At 42.5% G+C, this 15,813-nt stretch overlaps 1 protein-coding gene across 3 annotated transcripts in view; it reads left to right on the top strand.

The window, feature by feature from the left end:
- The window catches only part of zfhx3 (zinc finger homeobox 3), a 139,524-nt gene that overhangs the window by 62,746 nt on the left and 60,965 nt on the right, over positions 1 to 15,813 (top strand). The gene's annotated exons all lie outside the window — the stretch shown is intronic.

Genomic DNA, 15,813 nt, shown 5'->3' with positions numbered 1-15,813 from the left:
GTAGTGCCAGAAGAGAATAGCCATCTCTTCCTGAACTTCATGGTGCTGGTTGTCCATCCATGTTTTGCCTAATTGCTGTGTGCTTGAGTCCAGGGATAGAACTGGGAGCTGTAAATCTCTCAGTGTTATGCAGACAATGTTTTCTCCAGATGTAGAAGAAAAGATTTCATCCTTTTGTAATTAAGCGGTGCAGCCCAGGGTGTCATGCGGTTTTTATTGGGGGCCCTGGAAAAGATTATTTTGCACCTTGTTTTCTCATCATGCCTTTTATTCTTCAATACAAAAGATGGATAAAATGGAAAGATGAAAATGAAAAAAGCAGCAGAGAATAGAATATCTTGTTTAAATTGTAATATGGAAATTACTAGGTTGTGATGTAAGATGTAGTGCTGGGGAGCGCGGGGTGGAGGCACAAAGGGGACAAAGGCATAGTCATGGAACCAAGGCAATTACATAATTCCCCTGATGAAGAATATCAGAAAAAATGCCTTTTTAACACCAGGAATGTTCCCAAATGTTATCTTTCCCATGGGTGCCGTCTTCTACACCTGTGTTCTACTTTAAACTAAGAGAGATAGGGAGTGAGTTGGGGAAAGTGATAGTGAGTAAAAGAGAGAGACAACTCTAAGAGTTGGGGACGAGAATGCTCTTCAGTTTCTCAAGGGCTCCGATACTTTATGGCCTTCACATTCCTGCATGACAAACTGATGCCCAGAATAGACAGAGTGGCGTTGAAAAAAAAAAAAAAAAAAGGTTTAACTACCATGCCTTTAAGCCCCACCCCAACATATCATTTCTGTTCCTTGCTCACCTTCACCTCACCCTGCTTTGTTTATGTGGCAAACCTCAGGGTCACACTGTCTGACCTTTTTTTTTTTACTAGCCAAAGTTGTTGAAAGCGAGGGACTGAAGTGCAGCCTTTTGTTCAGTGTAAGCAGTTCCACACATTTGTGTTTTATAAAGTCCTTTTCAATTCCATGTTGATTTACAGAGGCCTCTTTCCTCTGGGATCTCTTCAGAGAAGCAGACAGCAGAGGAAGTCTCCATAGTCACTGAACTCCTCGACTGACTCCCAGATCATATACTATCATCCCTCACTGCCAGCCCCGCAAACTCTTTTTTATAATGTCACTACATTCAATCAACACTAGCCCTAAAATTAAGGACTGCTGAATAATTCAAACTTGGATCCTTCTTTAGATGGCCTATCTCTGTCACTAGATAGGAATTTCCTTAATTTATGCTTGTTAGGTTGGAATAGTCATGTTGAAATAATTTGAACCATAAGGGCTGTCTGTGCAGCTACTGTTTAAATGGGAACTCTGGGAGCTGTTAAAGTTTGAACATGAAATTGTGAGATCTAGAATGCAAATTATTATTCAAATGATCAATGTATTAATTTGCATGCTGAGAGGCATGAGGGAGAGAGAGAGAGAGAGAGAGAGCAGCTTAATAAGTTCTGTAAAGCAAAGTATTTTCTTATTTGTTGATGTTTCAGAAGTGAGGGCGTATTCATTTTGCAGTTATGAGTCCCAGTGTGACCTAAATCACTTTCTCTCTCTCTCTCTCTCTCTCGCGCGCTCTCTCTCTCTCTCACTCACTCACTCACTCACTCACTCACTCACTCACTCACTCACTCACTCACTCACTCACTCACTCACTCACTCACTCACTCACACACACACACACATCATCCTTATCATCACACAAAAAATGCTTTTGTGCTCACCAATGTTGAGGCGCACCTCCCTGTTTCTCAGAAGTATAATTGATGACGACCAATATAGCACGGTATGGCCTCCATAATACAGATAGTTTCATCTCCTACTTTTATTTGCAATCGGCTCGTTGTTGAATTTCTCGGGGGATGAAATATCACAATGTCTGGAGTTATGGGATATTAAATAGACTTAAACCATAAACTTAAGCCTTAAGCAGTTGAAACTGGTTGAGCAAGGAGCCAAATAAAGGCAAACCCTTCAGAACATGAAGACATTCAACATTACTCTGAGAAAAAGATTTCAGCACCTGCTGTTTGTACCCATCTTCTCTTACACATACAATTGAGCTTATCATTCAATTTTATAGAATGTACAACTTTTTCACCTTTTTCCTAAGCTCAGTTTCTAGTCTGCATTTTCATTACTGACTGGTTGGCTGAAAAGGATGGAATAATTTGGTGACAGGTCTTTAGGTGTTTAGGATTATCAGTGATTGTTTTGAGTGGTCGTATTAGATCATAAAGTTTGTAACTGAGTAGCCTGTAAAATGAAGCCAACTAAAATAAAAAGAGAAAAACATATGTGTTGTGAATTTCATTCTAATAACTTCTTATTGAAGGATTGGGTGGCTTATAGCAGAATACTAACCATGAGTGGCGCATGTTGTTAAGAGAGATCAGTCCTTACATCTGGAAAGGAGGTTAGGGCTTTTTATATGAGAGATCCAGCATTGGAGTATTCCCAGTATTCAACTTAACTTTTTAATCATTAAAAATGATGAAGCCGTCTCCAAAAAGTCAGGGGTTTATATACAAAAATCAAACACCATCTGCCATCTCTGATCAGAAGCAACAGCCATCAGGCCAGGGTTACCAAGGCAGAACAGGAAAGGCCATTAACTGCCAATCACTGCATCGATCGACAAGCCAGTCCACCACTACCACCGCCTCTCTACCCCCACCCACCCCTGCCCCCACACACACACACACACACACACACACACACACACACACATACATACATACATACAGTTCATCAGCTTTTACTGTACAGTGCACACACATGCACAGACACATACAAGTGCACATAGCCTTGCATAAACCACTATCTCTTTGTGCACACGCACTACGTGATGGGTAACATTTGGTCGAGTTTGTCTCTTTCCCGCTTGAACCGCGTTATCTTTTAAATTATCTCCAGTCTAGATTTCAGGATCAACATTCTGTTCAGTTTAGATAAAGGTTGTCTGATTTTTTTTTTTTTTTTATTGGCTCAGTAAACCCAATGTGTTACTTGGAGGATAGTCAAGATGCCTTTAAAAAGATATTTCCTTCTGAGCATAGGTTTGTAATCTCCTCATTACCGAAATGCATCTCAGTAAAGTCCATTGCCCTGTCAAAATGAGAGTAGACACTCCATTCTGCTCAGTCTTCCTTTACATGTTTGGAGTCAACCGTCAGATAAAAAGGGAACTAATAGAGTCAGAGAAGGGCAAAAAGGAAAAAAACAAGATTGATTTTTTTTTTTCTCCTCCATTTTCAATGGTGTCGCTAGAACTGAGGGTCATTAGAAGAATATTTACCTACTTCCCAATTTAATAGAGATGCTGTATATCAGAGTGATCTGGATCAGAGGTCAGGGCAAGGGGGGGAGCAATTAAAGCGGATGGATCCAGAAGCTCTGGGCCTGTCCCATTGTGTGTGAGAAACAGATAGGTGAGCTAAAAGGGAGGCAGTGCCAATATGTTTTGAACATGGCTGTATTTATCAATCGATAATGAACTCATTGATGAACTTGTGATGAATTAGTCAGGGGCACAAATGCACACGTGTGTGTATGCACACCAAACACAGGCATCCGCTTGTATTGATGTGCATGGCTTTGTTTTTGATTGTGTACATACTATGCACTCATACTGCACTAGTTCAACTATTATACATGAATTCATAGTTAAACCAGTGACCGGTAACATTCATACTAATTGTGCTGTCTTTTCTGTTACTTGCTTTGGTTAGGTCAGCCTTCTCTGCCACACAATAGCCAGAGACAGAACAGATATGATGGATGTGGCCTGGGGCCTATGCACTCGCTCTGCGTCTGCGGTGGCCTCATCCACACATCAGCCACAGGGAGAGGGAGGGAACACAGTAGGGAGGGAGGGAAGGAGGGCAGAGATACAAACCAGACCAGCCATTTTCCTCGTTCCGCTCATAAATATTTGTGTGGCTGATTTATAAACAGTGGAGCAAGAGAAGAGATCAAAGTGAACTGTAACGCTTATATAAAACTGGGTCTTTTTTCAATACACTGCCCTACACACCATGCCCGTGCCTATTAAAGACAAAGCTATATATCATGAGGCATATTGGCAAGAGTACTGAATGGCCACTCACACTTCAGAGCTTGGTCTTTCCCCAAATGTGAGTCTAGTTCTTATAGTGCATCCCTTCAAGGCTCTCAAACTCTAGTTAAAGGCCATCAATATGTGTTATAGCTAAAACTCAACCTGCTCTTAGCCTGTGTAAACTGCCCTGAGGTCAGTGGCTTCTTAGGTGGATTATAAATGGCCGACGTGATGGCAGCAGCCATATTAAAACATAGCAATGCAGTGAAGAGTCACCGTGTCCTGGTAGTGGTAGAGTAGTGTTCGTCACAGTAGACAGCTGCACATGCTGATTCAGGCAACCAGCTGGTCAGACGCAACACAAAGGCCAATCCTCCTGTACAGCAGAGAGGAGGGATTAGGGTGGTGGTGAAACAGTGTGTGTATACTGTATATACTGTATATACTGTATGTGTGTGTTTGTTACTGGCCTCATGTGTCCAAGCACTGACATACACAGACGTCCACAACTATAGCACTGCCAGAGCAGAGCAGACATTCCACACCTACAAGCAGTGTTTACCTCGCCCCCCCCCCAACTCATACACACACATCTCCCATCCATCCTAGCCCCCACCCTTACCCTTCATTCCTGGCCTGGGTGCAAATGTGGGGGAGCAAGAGGTGCTCTCCTCTGCCTCTGGCCCTCTCCCTGATTAAGAACAGTTATAGCTGGCAGATGCAAAGGAGCGCCATGAAGATGGCTGTTCGCTGACCTCTGTGGGAGGGAGAAAAGCACGGTTAATGGAAGAGAAAAGAAGGCCTATTTCAATGGAGATTCCACCCTTTGTCCACCAGCAGGACGGGGTGTGCTCAGTGTGGTGAAGCCTGGGAGAGTTGCTGCTAAACAGCCTGTCTCTCTCTGTCTGTGTATGAGTGCCTGAAGACATCTGGTTCTTTAGCTGTGGGAACACAGGGGCATTATTTTTTACACCTAACGCTTACATAACACATGAGTTCAGGATCTTGTACAACTGCATGGTAAATTTGTATAGTTGGCCTCTGTCTTATATAAAACAATGATTTGAGAAATATTTTTTTTTCTGTATGTATAGCATATATGTACAGTCATTGGAAAATATAATCCAGATCTGTTTCTAAAGCCTACCTCCAGTAGTATGAGGGTATGCTGCAGTCTTGAAGCAGTTAGATGAAGCACCCCTTGTCTTATAAGTTGCAGTCCTTCATACATTATGTTGTAATTGTATTGTATTGCTGTGTGAGTTTAATCAGGTAGGTTGTCAGAGGGTTTGAGAGAGAGTAGACTGCAGATTGTCTTACCCCTGGTGTGTCTCAGTTTCTGTGCAGGGAGTTCAAAGTCCTGCTGAACATCAGAGGGCTGATGCTGAGTGAGGCTGACTAGCTGCAGCCTGTGGTCTGCGAAGGGTTACTGAATTATTACTGATGGTTTCAGGGGTAACTGTCCAACCACAGGACTGGGGAATATTAATCATTTATTTGATTGTCCGCATGTGCTGATTAATCAATTTGAGTAGGATCTGCAGGATTAACTACCCTATTATTCCCCTGTAAGAACAGATAAGAGATAAGACTTTAAAATATCATATTCCATTTATCATTTATTTTTAGGTCCCTGCTGATGAGGGTGAAATAAAAACTGAGGTGAGATTAGGCAGAACAGCAACATGGGGAAAGTGTTGGGGGAGGAGGATAAGAGATGGAGGGATTAGGAGAGAAAGGAAAATCTCATAACTGCAGATTTTAGTACTTCAGAAGATAGGGGAAAAAGATACAGCTTTGTATTTCTTCAAACATGGCACAGAAACCAAGTTGTGCAGCTGGGAGTGAGAGAGCAGAGAGAAAAGGGGGGTGGAGAGACGAGAGGAACAGGAAGTTGATGAGAAAGTGATAGCTGTCTCCACCTGGAGTATAGCCTGAGCTGTGTGTTAGGAGGGAAAGCAAAGCAAGGGAAAGAAGGAAGCTGCTGCATTTGACTCCTATACTTGACTCTGGTTTAGGTAAGTTTGGATCTCATACCAAGTATAGCTAGCTAAACTGGTCAAACAATGGCACAATTCCTTGTTTACCTCACTCACTATCTATCCAGTCTATAAATTCTCAATCTGCCAGCTGTTTAATGTGTTATGTCATGTGGTAATGCCTTTGATTCCAACATGCCTCCGTTTGTAAATACAAGAGGCACTCAAAAGGCTGTGGTTTCTTTACAAGCATGGCGCCCCCGGCGCTTTGGTTGGGAATGCATGGAGAGGGAGAAGGATTGAAAGAGTAAGGGAGGGAGTGAGAGGTGGTTAGAAACTGTATACACTTCCCGTTGCTCTTCTGCCAACCCCTCTCCCTGCTGCCTCTGGTTGTGCAGGCAGTGAGTGAGAAATGTGAGAGGGAGGAGTATATCCTCTCTCCTGGCTGAACACAGCACCGTAATTATGCACTTTTCAGCAGGTTTTACCTTTAACACTTTCCTCCCGGGTTTGAGATTAGTGCTCACCATGCTTGATTTACTGCACAATTACTGAACAAGAGCTCTATCTAATCAATAAACAGGAAGGGGAAAAGTGGTAGGCTTTGAAGTATAGTTTGAGATTTTTTGCACGATTGAGCAGTGTATATGGTGTAGCCAGTAAAGGCAGCTTGGCTGTGATGCCAGCCTGTGGAATATCTATATTAATCAGGCACGCCTCTTTACTATGCCAGCTCTCTAAGCCTCTTTACTGTGCTGAACTACTGGAGTGGAAAATGACATCTTTTTTTCTGACGACTGCTTAACACAGAGGTCAGCAACAAATTGTCTAATAAGGACATTCCCCCAAAACATTAGATTAAAATCACAAGTTGTCCAATAAAAGTGGGGCTTAATGTGATCTTATAACTTACTTGCACAAGTTACATGAGAATGGATATAAGGCACTCTTGTGTGGGAGCTTGCTATGCCCTGTATTAAATGTCCCCAAATGGGCAGCCCGCACAATGACCTCCATGATGACACTTGCTAATGGCATGAGCAGTTATTTTTGGAAGCTCCAAAGACCGGCCATCGCAAGTCTTTCTGGGGCTTTGTAAAGCTTTTTGCCAGTGTGAGCAAAGCAATAGGTCTCTTCCAATTAGTCTGGTCTGTGTTTGATTTTTAGTTATGACAACTATATCTCAGCTGCAATTATGCTGCACTGGGAATGATGAGGGTTTAGGTTATTGATCCTCAATTGATCACCCTGATCAATGAGCACTTTTGTTTCTTTCTTTTTTTTTACAAAGTGGAGTTATGTGTTTTCCTTTGGCTAATGAGCTGGCCCAACAGAATGACCCTATAAAGAAATATGTGTTAGCGAGGCACATGTGTATTAGTTATAGAGTTGGCCGTGCTCTTGGGAAGGAGGGGGGGTACTGCACACAGCACCATTTTTCAAAAGTGCACTACCTCCCTGTGGGCATAGGTCAGAGGCTATGATGGGTCTTATGAAGAATAAAAAATGTGCGTAGTGATTTTTTTCACTGTAGAAAGACCCTGACTCTATAAATAATCCAAATTATGGAAGCAATGGCATTTTTCATTACACTTATAAATGTTTAGCTTTTTATCTCTAGTTTATAACACCAAAAGTGTAATGTCAGGGTTTCACTCATTAAAGTTGCAGCTTTTAGTTGCCCGGTATGGAAGAGTTGACAGGTGAAACTGGTGGGTGTTTGGTGTATGAGTTCTTTGAAGAACCCTCAACAGCATTTTCACTCCAACAAGGTACTTCATGTTCCATGCAAATAAGCCCACATATAGACCCACTCCGTGTATTCACCTCCACTCAACCCCACTCATTAATTTTCATTTTAAGAAGAGGACCTCTCAAAGACCATGTTGCTCCTTTTGTTGGCGCAATGCTCCTAATAAAGATAGCAGCGTAATATTGACACTGGCTAAGCACATCATCACTGTTCTAAATTAGCTGGTGTCTCTAGGAAGCTTGTGCGAGGGCAGTGCATGAACAACAAAACATTTCCCCTTACGAGATCTCATACACCCTCTCCCCAAAACACATTTCTATGAATTTTACATACAAAGGGATACAGGATCGTCAGAAAACATACAGTGTTACAGATATGACAGCCTTATTGCGTAGCCTGAAGCAGCAACCAATTATGTGGTAATAAAATATTTACGCTACCAAACTGAGAACGCCAGGGGTGAAAGCTAGATAATACAAGCCCGAGGAGACTGTATTCTGTGTCTACTCTCTGCTGTTACATCAGCGAAAAGATAAAACAGGAGATCAGCTAATGACAATAGGCTTAGAAGCAAGAGCGTGGGCAGACCTGCAGTTCAGTAAGCATGGCTTCTGTTGACCCCTACTGCTGTGGGCACATTTAAGAGCTTTTTCTGGGTAACAGTAGCCCACAAAGTTGGAAGGGACATGTAATTGTAGCATTGACTCTCTATATGTCATGTCAGACATGTAAAGTTTTACTTCCAGAATCCTTTTGACTTCTGATGGCTACTCCCTCACAATAATATGGCAATGAATCTGCATTCCCGGCAGAGTGTGATGTTTGTTCTCAAGCACTAATTGTGTTTGGGTAATGTTCCTGCTCTGAATTTAATTTTCACTGACTGCATTAATCATTACAAGTGGTGTTTGCCTGTATCTTAATCCAACACCCTCCTATCCCCCGACACACCGTCTCCCTCATTCTAAGGGCTCTTTTCACCGCCACCCTCTCCAAACAGTTTTTTTCATCCTTTGGCTCCATCTAGCAAGCTTTTTGCTGCCCACATTTGAGGTGGCTCCACAAGGCCATGCTGCCAATGTCAGGCTGGCGAGTCACAAATGAGAGGCAGTGAGGTGTTGGAGACTCTTGTCAGCTGTGTGAGTGCAGGGCTGCCTTCTGCCTTTAGCCTGTTAACACATCAGTGACCTGCAGTACAGCCGAGTCCAGATCTAGATAGTCAGTCATTTGGTCCTATCTAGGACGCACATACACTTTCATACATTCCTGAGATTTTTCTGTCATAGATGTACAAGATGATTCTCTTTGATTATTAGCTTAACATGTATTGCTGTGGTATGCATAGCAAACACTTACCCCTCTCAGGAAGCATCTGAAAAAGTTGTACTCCATCAGCGATCAGTAGTGCAAAGTGCAGGAGTACAAGACTTGTCATACTGGCTGTGATTTAAATCTCACATGGCGGACCATTTTCTTAGCCAGAAAAAAGGGAGTGGTTTTTAGCATAATATTAGTGGCCTCTGGATGCAGTCATCTTTGTCTACTTGTGAAGAATACTCAGATACTGGGGTGGAGTAATGAGAAGTTAGGTTGGTGCTGCGGGTGCTGAAAGCATGTGTTTTCTCCACAGACTTGCTTGTTTTCTTAGTCTCTTAAGAAAATCTAATTGTGGCCTTTACAGTTTTAGAGAGATTCCTGTTAGCTAAAAAGACTTCTAGCAACATAAAACCTGTTCTTTTCCTCCCTAATGTCATGAGTTATTATTGTGATAAGAGTGTTAGTAAAACACTGATGCGATTAACTATTATTCAAACAGACAATCTGAACCGCTCAGCTAGCTGTGTGCCTCCTGTTTTGCTTAAATGAAAATACAGTTCTTCCTCAGCACTGTACAAGTGATTATTGTCACTGCTGTCCAAAATGGAGGGTTGTGATGATGAGACAGTACACTTAGTAATGGAGAGAAGGGCCAGGGCAGGTCCTGATTTGCTCCATTCAGCTTCCAGATGGTACCTTGCCAGTACACGTCATCAAGTGTCTGTAACAGTTGTTTGGGTACCCCCGTGGCTCCACCCTGCTCTCGCCTCCTGCAGGCAAACTTATTGTACTGCAATTTTGGCAAGCTCCTCCCAGCATGGCTTTCATAAAAGCACCAGGAGGTTAAGCTGTTAATTAGCTACTGAAAGAGGAGGCCAACAGCTTGCTGTTAATTTGCTTTACTCTTTTTTTTCTTTTTTGGGGATTGACATCATTTCCTGCCTGTTTTGGAGTCATCGCTGTGTGTCACAAAAGCAGGACCTAGTTCATTAAGAAGGGGGGAAATGTGTTTATCTGGCTACGATTAGAAGTGCACATTATGTATGTATAGCCATGCTTATCCAAATGTTCTTAATGAGAGAGACCCTGGACGCCAGTGTGGGGCTCCTGTGGGCATAGGCCCAGGCTCGTTATCACCACACAGGGCATTGATCTCTCTACCATCCGCTTGCTTATCCTCCTCCTCTTGCCTTTTCAAAGACAGTGACTCGCACATGAATTATGTGGACACATTGATCAGCTGATTGAGAGCTATTGTTTAGAGCCCTGGGTCATTATTGAAGGAGGGATTACCCAACTCTTGTTTTGTTCACGCGTATGGGAGTGTATTACTCAGCTCCTTGTCACAGCACATACTCCCCATAGCTCGCCTTAGATTTGCAACGGCTACACAAATGTGCACACACTGACACCCACACTAAGCACATAGAGCAGCCTACACAATCAACATGGCCCAAATGACTGCCTGCATTGATTGCCTACCCTCTGCAATTATGTTCCCATTGTTTACTTTCTAGCATCTTACTCATTCAAACGGAATTCAATAATTATTGCTTTATTTAATGTTAAAGTAAGTAAGAGTGGTGGGTGTGGAGCACCAGTAGCTGTATTGTCTTTAAGTGTCTCTATGACCCTTCCCCAGCTACTTTGTTTCATGGGCCTATGTTAAGTCATCCTCTCCAAGGACACCTACAGCGATCCATCTTTACCTCGCTATCCTCCCTTATGACACAGAGGTCCATTTTGTTTCTCTCTTCCCTTCCAGAGACAAATATGCAGCCTGTTTTTTATTCACTGGTTGTGATGGATCATTTCCACAGCAAGGCAGTCAAGGAAGCAACTTAGCACATTATGGGGTTTGAGACAGAGGGACAGGATGCGGTGGCAGGGATTAGGAAGAGTAAAGGAGAAGAAAGAACAGGGGTGGGGATGCGGTTCAGGAAGCAATAGGTAGGCAGTTTGAGTCTGGAATACACAGTCCCCTAATCCACAACCTAACTTTTAGGCATGTTGCAGCTTGCAGTGGCTAATTCAAAGCAGCCACCACATTTGGCACCCAGTGGGGCCTCTGTGGTTGGAGCTGTTGTTCGTGCTGCTGGCAGACAGGGAAACACAGGCCAAACTACGAGCACTCACTGACTCTAGTCACTCTGCTTTCCTAAATGACCTGCTTACGTTTCAGGGGAATCCCAGTATGCAGATTTATGAGAACCAAGTCCCCAACAAACCTCTGCACATGTACGAATACATTGCTGCTGGGAAGAAAGGGGGTCATTAACTAAAATATTTTTATTCTCTAGACCCTAACCTCAAACTTAATCCTCATCATAAAATATATATATGTGTATATATATAGGTAGATATTATTATTATTATTATTTTTATTTAACTTACTCAGGATTTCTAACCTTAAATTGTTAGGCAATAATTCGGCAACTACTTTTCAGATGTTCTCATTTGGATGCAACAGGATAGTAAGAAAAATACATATACTCCACAGCACATGCGTATGGCCACAGTTGTCACACAGTGATTAAGCCAAACAAGGGTGTTTTCTTCTCCCTTTGGTCACGGTGTGTATTTCAACCTAGCAGGCACATTACATTGTGTCCCTTCAGAGTGAAATACAGTTACCTCACTGGTTATGATTGCTTCCATGACATCACTATGTTTAAATAACAACTGTGCTGCTTGACTTACAGTATTCTAACACGTCTTAAGCCAAGAACTAGTTTGTACATTCTCTTCCCAGGTGATAGGGAAAGCCTTACTTCTGCCTCTGTGATTTTAGAGGATAAAATTGTCTCATTCTATTCCAGTGCATTGCATGGCGTCAGGTGTGAATTGCCGTTTTCTAACCCTTGTAAGCCTCCCATGGCACACACACACACACACACATACACATACTTAGACACCAGCTTTTAGTGCCGAAAACAGGTGGGGGTGGGGGGGTATGCGTGTGTGTGTGTGTGGGGCGGGGGGGGGGGGGCAGTTACAAAGCAATATCCCAATATCCAGGCAGATACTCTCACTGGCTCTCTCACAGAGAGGATTTGGCAGCTCTCTTAGAATTGATAGCTATTTAGCTCACAGATAATCATCTGTTTTAATGCATTAATTTTGTATTAACAGCACTGCCAAATTTAATGGTGGAAATTAGAGTATGATCGTAATGGTATGTGGCTGTGTGTGTGAGTCTGTATGTGCATGTGTGCATGTTTGTGTGTGTATATTTCTGATGTCCTTTTTGTCTATATTATTGTACGTGTTTGTTGCGTGTACATACTGTATTATACAGCTCCATTGGGAGCCATTCTTTGGAATTACCGGCTCTCTGTCTCTCTTCCACCCTTCCAGTAATACCCACCTTTATCTTGTGTTAGTTGGACTCTCTCAGCAACCACACTGTTTTGTGTTAAAGGTGCACTTTTACTTTGCATTTAAGTGGATGGAAATGCAGATGTATGCAGTGCTCTGGGTGGGTGGTGAAACTGATACAGGCGTGTATTGCCCACTCAGAGGGCAAGGTGCACTGTAGAGTTGTGCGAGAGAGGATGGGGTGGTGCCCACACCGCCCCTGTCCCTCTTTACCTGAAAAAGCACAGAGCACTGCTTCAGCCTCCACAGAAAGAGATAAGGTGCTCCATGGAATTGAGAGGCTTGAAAAAACTGTGATTGCATTTTTAAACTATAAAAATCACCACAGTAAAAAAATGAAGCTTATTGCTGGGCTTTTAAGGGGAAAAACAGATTGAAGGTGATCTATCCCTTTAAACGCAATTTAGAACTTCTTTTAAAATGTATAAAACAACAAAGGTAGTTTAGTATAATTCAGGCTAATCTAGCCAGCCTCAGTTTGTACTGTAGCGGACTGCAAAGGACTTGCATCTTTCTTTCAAAACATTGCTATATCACTACTGAAGTATTTGTACCTACAATCAATGTGTCTTTGTGATCTTATCTGTTAAATCAGACCACTCATACAGTACATTCAAATGCACACAGCATGTCTCCCATGCCCAATAGCTGTTGAGTACATCACTGCATTCACGGCGGTCACACATTTGTACTTGCTCAGCTGAATCTCCTATATGACTGCTGTAAATTCCCAGACAGTTCAGCGGTATTGAATCCATGCCACTGACCCAGCCAGCTTCTCCCCATTATGCTCCGCAGCTCCCCTCCTGTTGGGGCCTCGATAGGGCGCTTAGAAACCCCAGAGTCGGGCCGACCAATTCCTCTCAGTTCAACATGACTTTTTCATTAAGCCGCCAAATTCCTGCACTCCAGTTGGAGGTGATTTATCAACTAGGGGCTTCATTGCAGGATCATAGGAAACAGACATAGGCCCTGTCTCATGCATTATTATGTTTCACATTCAAGTGTGTGTGTGTGTGTGTGTGTGTGTGTGTGTGTGTGTGTGGGTGTGCATGCGTGTGCATGCGCGTGTGCACGCGTAACCAGAGAGGGCGATGTACTGCTAGTTTACTGTGTCCATACTGTGTTTGTGCGCTATAATCCTATGGATAATTCCTACGGAATCCAGTGAGAATTCATGTTAGATAGAGCTAGTGCGTGTGAAGATCAGAGGGGTTTTGCACTCATGGGCCACGTTATTCTGTTCTCCGAGGCACTATGGTATCGTTTTGCCTCAGTCCTTCATGGAATACTGAATGAGCAGGGGCCACCTTACTGATCACTCGTTGGTTTGATCTCCTCTTCTCGTTCACTGACTCTAAAATGCCCCAGACTGCGTTTGGTCATGGCGGTGCAGAGATGGTGAAAGTGTTATTTTACAGGTGTAACCGTTTGACATTGTAGACTGAGCTACAAGCACTGGGGCAGTCACATTTTGGCTCTGTTGAGGCCATCTTCCTGGCCAGTCAGGTTTATAGTGAATTATGGCTGATTCAGGGGCAGGCGGTCTCAGGTTCACTCCTATATAAACCCTGTGCTTTTTATGGGAAACTATAAAACTCCCAGGATTTTTTTTTTCCTCCTGAGACTAGCTTTGAAGTTTTGGTCAGGTGCTGTCATTTTTTTTAAAACTTGTCTTCTTGTAGATTTTTGGAGCCTTGAGTCATTTGCGGAAAGATTTTTTTTTTAATTCAAGACATCTGCTATGAGTAAAAGCAGTTTGCATGATGGATTTTGTGTTATCTATAACTGAATCTGTCTCTCAGGTTTCTTTCTACCTCAGTAGATGCAATATTTGTGCATGGAGGAAAATGGGGAGAAGAAGGAGAGCTCCCACAATATCCAGCAACACCTATTCATGACATCATGGATGGCTTAAAATGAGGCGAGAAAGGAGAGCACACAGAGACACAGAGCCTTTTACAATCACCTAATAACTCTATTACACTGTGCTGTGGGGCTCACAAAAAAGAGAGAGAAAAAAAAACTCCTATTCCTTTTCCTGGAAGCGGTGTCTTAATGCACATTTTAGTTGTAGAAGTGAGAAATATGAAACCAAAGAGAATGAAACACAATAGCTCAGAAAACCCCATAGCAATATTACAATATTGCCAGAAAATTAAACATTAGGAGAAAGGGACAAGAGCATTTTATGGCAACATAATATTGTTATGACTTTTTTTTCACCAAACTGTCAACACCTGATTTAGATGTAATGTGGTTAAATGTCTAATGTTTCCATTGCTTTTACATTTTTCCAGCCAGCCGGACAGGCCATTCAGTGCAGGAGAGGATAGTTCAGTTAATTCTTGATGAATGGTTCAATTTTCTAAAACTGTCTAAATGTAAGCCTAATGTGTATGGTAAATAAGGGCAGGGCTTATACTAAATGAAGAATTGGTAATAAAACCTGATCAAAAATACTGAGTAGACCCAACTTTAATCACAAGCTTTTAGCATTTTTATTGATTTAAGTTAAATTAAAATTAGCATCAGTGCATTGTACCTGGTTAGAAATGGAAGATGTTATTAATTAATTTACTATTAAATGTATCCAATAGTGTTTCATTTACATGTATGTATCAAAAGCTTTTAAAGCATCCATGTTCATCCACAATATTTTGGTTTAACAACATATAACAATATACAATATATATTTTAAGTTCTCTCAGCATGCCTTACAGGAGACATGGGTGTCAAGAAGATTACAGTTAAAAAGAGGAAAACTTTTGGTGATAGACATTGATTGCAGCCACAGACATCCACAGCGAGACTCCAATATTTGATATTGGGAGCAGCACGACAGGCATGACACAAGTGGCCATACCGAGTCTGGGGCTTTCATTGTAAACATGCAGAAACAATCAGTGTGATGCTTTAGGATAGTGGTCAATAACTGTGATGCTCGCACCAGGCCCAGCCATATTGTGTTGGTCTTGCATCATTGATTGAGCTATGCAGGAGATAATTAGACTGGAGCTCTGTGGTGTGACAAGAGGTTGTGGTGGTATGGTGTCACTACGGGGCGTTAGGCATGTTGTGACACTGCGGAGGGTGGGCTGAAATCGGGACTAGGTCTGCTGTTGCGTCTTGGCGGAAGTGGTGGGGTTGACAGGTCAATACTAGTGCTGATGTTCCCGTTCTTTGAAGGTTATCCTCCTGTTGTGGAATGTTCCAGTTTCTCTCAGAGTGTACTAAATCCCCTTCCTGCCTCACCACCGGCTGACTTTGCCTTTCTTTCTCTATGAGGGAGCAAGGATTTAACTCACCATGATCAATATT

Source organism: Sander lucioperca, chromosome 3 (assembly GCF_008315115.2).
Source record: "Sander lucioperca isolate FBNREF2018 chromosome 3, SLUC_FBN_1.2, whole genome shotgun sequence".
Classification (NCBI taxonomy): domain Eukaryota; kingdom Metazoa; phylum Chordata; class Actinopteri; order Perciformes; family Percidae; genus Sander; species Sander lucioperca.
Note: the sequence above shows the minus strand (reverse complement) of the source record. Positions and strands in the feature narration are given on the sequence as shown.